Genomic DNA, 6,397 nt, shown 5'->3' on the forward strand with positions numbered 1-6,397 from the left:
GTGATTCTTGTCTCCTCAAATCATTTGACATTGCATTATTATCTATTGTATAAGCTTGTATTGATATCTTGATTGATTCTTCAATATTTTCTTTGCTCTTTGTCAAGATCTTTGCTTATGTTTCCAGTGCTTCACATCTCATTTGGTCAATATCTCTAGTATCTTGGTCAAACTGTTTCTTCCTTTCTTGTCGTGCATCGGCATTGTGAATATCATCAAGTTGATCCTACATTCACTAATTCTTTGGTTGTATCTCTTTCATTTGCTTTGTCATTTCCCGTATCTTTTCCTTCTATTCCACTATTGCCTTTGTTTGTTTAGTAACTTCATTGTGCTCTTGGCGAATAAACTCTCGACAATGTTGTTGAACTTAGGTGTGCACCTCCAAAGCACTCTCCACAAAGGCTTGTAGTTATGTGGTGTGCTCTAACACTTCTTGCAACAAATTCCTTGGAACATAGGCCTCCTCATTTTGACAAGATAGGGGGCTAAGCCTTGTGGAATTCATCATTGCTAGAATAGCATTGATTTTGGTATCGATTACCCTCTTTTTATTTTGAATCGTCCTTTTCTCTCTCATAACCAAAAGTTGCATATAGTTTGACCGTCTATCGCTCTCACTGCCTTGATACTCCAACAGGCTTTGATCTTATGTGGGCTCATCCTACTTACTTTCTTCAGTCCATACTGAGGGGACTATAGCTTATGCATTATCATCATTTTGTTGCACATCTTCGTCATCCTCTTTCAGCTTTGGGAAGCTAGAAGTTTGTGGCGAATCCAATGGAGTTTCTAACAATTTGATATACTTTTTGAGCTCATCCTTTATCTCATCTACGTGGGCATCCTACAGACTTTGGAGTTTCTCAAGATCAACCATCACTGTATCTTCAATTTCATTTGCGGCTACCCTTGATCTAATACATGGCATTTCACTTACAGGGTGCCTCCTTTGTAATTCATCATATGGACAAACTCCACATGCTACTCACTCGCATGTCGTTCTCTTTTTGTAGCTTGTGTTTGTTGCTGCCCTGGCCTCCTCAACTTCCTTCTTAGCTCGGGCCGACTTTCCTACAATTTCCACCTTTCCTCAGCATGCCAAGAAATCTCTGCTTGTTGCTATCTCATCGGTCTGGCAATAGGATCCTCGGAATCCAATCGTTCATTATCATGAAAGTTATGCTAGGTTTCCAAATCTTAGAGGCGCTCTTCCTGTTCCTTTGCGTGGTTGTGCAGTGCAGAGAGATCCACCATCATACCTAGTTGTACACCATTTGCATAGCCTTGATTCCACAAGCAATAACATTCCATCAGGGAGTCATTGGTATTGCTATCAATGCTCAGTACAATGGTTGACACTACCGGTAAGGTTGATGTTGAAATCACCTACAACTTGGCAGGTTTCTCCTTTGGCTTCTCAATTACTTCTTTGTTGGCATTGTAGAGTGTGGCTTCATTAGAATCCTAGCGTGTTGTTTTGCTGACCCGTTTTCCAAACACTAAAACATTGGCAAGGCTCTCGACAAATGCAGTGGTCTTTCTTTTCTTCAATGGTGATGTTGGCACTTGAACTTATTAGACTCCACATGCTTCTTAGACTTCTTATTTCTCTCAATCAACACCATGGCGTGTCCAACGATCTCGTCATACATCACATCCACCTTTTGGTTGCCTTAGCCTTTAGGGTCGGCTAACATTGATTTGTCTGCAATGGCATATAATCTTTTCGGAGGCTCGGTTGAACTACCACCTTCTTTCACATAATACACACCATCTAGGGGGAAGCATACCGAGGTGTGATGAAAACTTCTCTCCCATTTTCCCTAAGCACACTCCTTGTCTGATTTTCTACAACAATGATGTTGATGCTATGGAATGTTGTGGAACTCTATGAGGTGGCCACATTTGAGCAAATCGTGGTGTGACTATGCAATGAGCACAAAAGGCATAGCCTTAAGCCCAATGATTGGCATCGCTATTGTTTGCAAGAAGACACAGAGATGCACCGTGCAAAGAGTCGTGTGTATAGAGGATACGCATGCAAAAAGGCAATAAAAGCTTGAAATTTGAGTCGATTTTGCCTATAGTCACATGAAAATTCTTCATCAAGTTGAACACTTTCAAAGCTACCAACAAATTTGTGCCACAATCTTGCATGAATTTGCATGAAAGTTAACGTTGCTATTTTTTTTGCATCCACAACAAGCGACTTCAATCATTGTACAAATCAAGGAAAATCCTTGTCAAGTGTGAAACAAATTCGGTATCCAAGTGCCAATCAGCCACAACAAAATCACATTGACAGCTTTTTAAGGCATTCCCCATCATGTTGCCACATGACAAATGTGCCATCCCCAACAACTTTAGCCACAAAGTTATGACCAATCCACCTCATCATTAGTTTCAATGGCAACTTGGTTGCTGTAGTATTAAACACAAACACTAAAGTCCCTTCCTTGAATGCGCAAATTTGGGAATGCCAATCAACAACCTTTTTTCTTTGCATTTGCACTATGTCATTCACGGCTTGAGCATGGAGTTGATATTCTTCCAATTGTAAAAGCTTCTTTACATTCTCTTTCTCAAATTGTGCCATTGGTAATTGTTCTTGCACTACAATATGCATATTTGACACAAGGAACTCCATTGGCATGATGGCTTTGGTACCATAAACCATTTTGATAGTAGTAAAGCCAGTGTTGACTTTAAATGTGGTCATAAAAGCCCATAGTGCTAAGCGCAATCTTTGCTCCCAACCCACCTATTTGGCTGTACAATCCTCTTCAAAATGTTTTGTAAGATTTTATTTGTAGACTCAACATGCCCATTAGCTTGAGGATAATAAATTGTTGATTTCTTATGCACGATCAAATGAATTTTGAATGGCATCATGAAACAAGGTTGGGCATCAAAGATAAGTATAGAGTACCTTGCGTGATGTGGCATCTCAAGCAAAGTGTCTTATCCCAATGCCTAATGTGCTTCGCAAAGCACAAATTTTTCCTCATGGTGGGTACACTACATCGAATTCTATCATCAACATATTGCTAATACAACTCCCTGTTGAAATGCTTTAGAAGTAACCCAATTTGCAAAAAGATCGTCATTTCCTCTTGCCAATCATTAACGTGCATAGTCTTCCACTAGTCCCTATTGAAATGCTTTGAAAGTAACTTGGTTTGCAAAAAGATCATCATATCCTTTTGCCAATCATTGACATGCATAGTCACCACAACGAGTGCAGTGTCTAGTAGATTATGTTCTACAGTGACTTTTTGTATCCCATCTAGAAATCTTCAACTTCAAGCCTAGATATGTAATTGGCAATTGCGTCCTGTTTAACTGGCATATGCACCATGGTAAACTCAATTTTTTTCAAGATGAGAATCCACCTAGCAAAATTTCCATGCAAAGTTTGATTTGCAACCAAATACATAAGAGTCACAAATACAACAAGAGTTGGTTCCCTTATTAGCTTTGGTTCTTTTTGGTTTGCTTATCTACTTTCTCAGTAGCGATTTGTTTCTCTTCTTCTAAGAACCTCCCACTAGTGTTGAAGGTCCTTTTTTTGCATTTTAGAATTTCTTCTGTAATCTTGACTAGCTTCTATGAAAGGTAAGAAGGGTATGAGATTAGCTTCTCGTTATACTCAAGTTAAAAGTAGTGCGGAATATTTGGAACAGTGCTCTCCAAAATGACCAGCAAATTTTTTGATCTCAATCAGTAATCATATAAGATGGAAGGCCATATAACTTACACACATTTTCCACAAATAATTGTGCTAATTCTAGAGCCTTGCCCATGATCTTTGTGGGAATAAATTGTTACATCTTGGTCAAGTAGTCTATTGCTACCCAAATATAGTTGTGGCTGCAAACTATCATAGGTAGACCAAAAATGAGATCCATAGAGATGCTTTCCCACTTTCCATTTGGGATTTCTAATGGTTGTAGAAGCTTGCCTACCTTGATATGCTCAGTTTTTGTCAATTGACACGTTTGACAATTTATCATGCACTCATGTACATCTTTGTGTAAACTTGGCCAATAAAATTGCCATTGTACTTATGTATAGGTCTTCCTAGTACCAAGATGACTGGCACTTGTACTATCCTGCCACTCAAAAAGAGTTTGGCACCTAGTGTCTGAGTCCTTGGGCACATGTACTCTCCCTTTATGGAGTAGATACCCGTCCTTTATATAGAAAAGTTCTTCCATCATTGTAGCTCAACCTATGAAAAAGGAGAACTAGGTATAAAGGTAATTGACACACTCCCACGAGAGTGAGAAGGATCCCTCATTTTCACAAGACCCATACTATATAACAAATTGTGCTCACATTTGCCTCTAAGAGAAGACAAAAATCACTCATAATCTCCCTGAATTAATCTATGGCATGGGCTAAAAGCATCAACTACCATGTTGTAGCGACCCTTACGATACCTTAAAGAACATTCATATTCTTGCAGAATCTCAAGGCATCTAGTCTTGCAACCCTTCAAGTATCTTTGATTGGTAAAGCACTTGATGTTCTCATGGTCAAATACTATTTCAAACTTTGCACCATATCAGTAATACTGCCATTGATGAAGGGCATGAATAATGGCATACAATTCTTGCTCATATGTAGACTAATTCTCATGAGCCCCATCCAATTTCTTAGTTTCAAAGGCAAGTGGTCTAACGTCTTAAAGGAGCACAACACCTACATTTTCGTTGCCATGGTATCCATCTCCAAAACAAAAGGTATTGTGGCATCAACAATGTGTAAAATAGGAGAATAGCTACAGCGCGATTCAAAACTACTTTATTGTGTTGCTTGCCAAGTAAATTGGTGACCTTGACCCTTTAAGTGGTTTGTCATATGCACAACTGTCTTAGCATAATTGGATGAATTTGCGGTAATTGCCTGCATGCCCAAAAAAAATTGAAGTTCTTGGAGAACCCCATTTCAAAATAGCTTTCACATTGCTAGGATCCATCTTAAGACCTTCAATAGAGATAATATGACCAAGATATTTTTGCATAAACCTTAGAATGAATGTGCACAAGGATGTTGTCGAAGAACACCATTACAAATCTACCCAAGTGAGACCATATGACCGTGTCCATAAGTGCTATAAATGATTTGTCAACCTGAAGGGAAACGCAAAAATTTCCAAATATCCATTTATCCAAGAAGAGTTCTTCAAGCTTTCAAGCCCTAACAAAGTTGACCCTGAAGGTGGGAGTCTACCATCAGTGCCCTGATTTGTCATATGATGGCTTTGCGACCTCTCTTGAACCATTTGCATCATAAAGTTATTGACGAGCTCCATTAGCATAGTCAAATTTGCATTAATGGCCGCCAAATTATGTTCCATCTGATTTCTGCGACGAAGCAAGGCATTGCATTTGTGCATGTCAACAAACCCATGTTCTTCATTCAAGTCATTCTGCTTTGAAGCTCGTACATCTTCCATAGCTTCCTCCGTACCCCCAAGAAGTGCATATTTGAAATCAAATCATTGATTTTCCAGTAAGCCTTAGTCAAAATCCCTTTTAAATATTGTATCTTATAAAAAGAAAATGCCCTTCGCCAAAGAGAAGCCCCTACGAGAAAACCCAAAAATGTGTAAGGCCTTTGAAATTGCCCTTCTAAGGCCAAATAATGTGAATCCAAAGGGTATGGAGGTTGTCGATTGTGCAAAAAATGCAAGGAGGAAGATGGCCTCACCACGTACAATAGAGAGCATCACAGAGCGCACTACAGAAGAGAAAAGCCATCTACATGCCTATGTGCAGAGTTTTGGAGGAAGTTTCGTCATAGAAACTGTAGGTTGACTTGCCCTCAACTTGCCTATGATGTGCATACAATCCCACATCCCCACTCCTTCCCCGTGAGTACACCTTGCCACGAGATCTGTGTGTGTGTGTGTGTGTGTGTGTGTGTGTGTGTGTGTGTGTGTGTGTGTGTGTGTGTGTGTGTGAGAGAGAGAGAGAGAGAGAGAGAGAGAGAGAATATGGAAGGGAAAGTATGTTTCATGCATGTAAAACTTGCAAACCTCCACGCCTCCCTCTCTTCTCCCTTTGATCCTAAGCTCTAATACCATTGAAAGGGCAAGAGGGGTCTGAGCTTAGCTTCTCCACCCAATCATCTCCTTACATATGATTTTAGGTCATGCCACCTATCTTTAAGGAACCCCCAAACCGACTCATCTTTAGGGCCATGCCCTTCCTCTCCCGAGTCTTAACCTTATCATGACATTCTAGTATGCTTCCAATTTTGTTATTTCTAGCCTAGGGTCTGGGTATTATTTCCATTTGTTCTCTAAATTCTACCCAGCTTGCAATCCTACTTCTTATGCTTCCAAAGTAGCATTGATTAGGTCAAACAACTTATCAACTAAGACGGA

The sequence above is a fragment of the Adiantum capillus-veneris genome, chromosome 26 (genome assembly GCF_014529385.1).
Source record: "Adiantum capillus-veneris isolate H3 chromosome 26, ASM1452938v2, whole genome shotgun sequence".
Taxonomy (NCBI): domain Eukaryota; kingdom Viridiplantae; phylum Streptophyta; class Polypodiopsida; order Polypodiales; family Pteridaceae; genus Adiantum; species Adiantum capillus-veneris.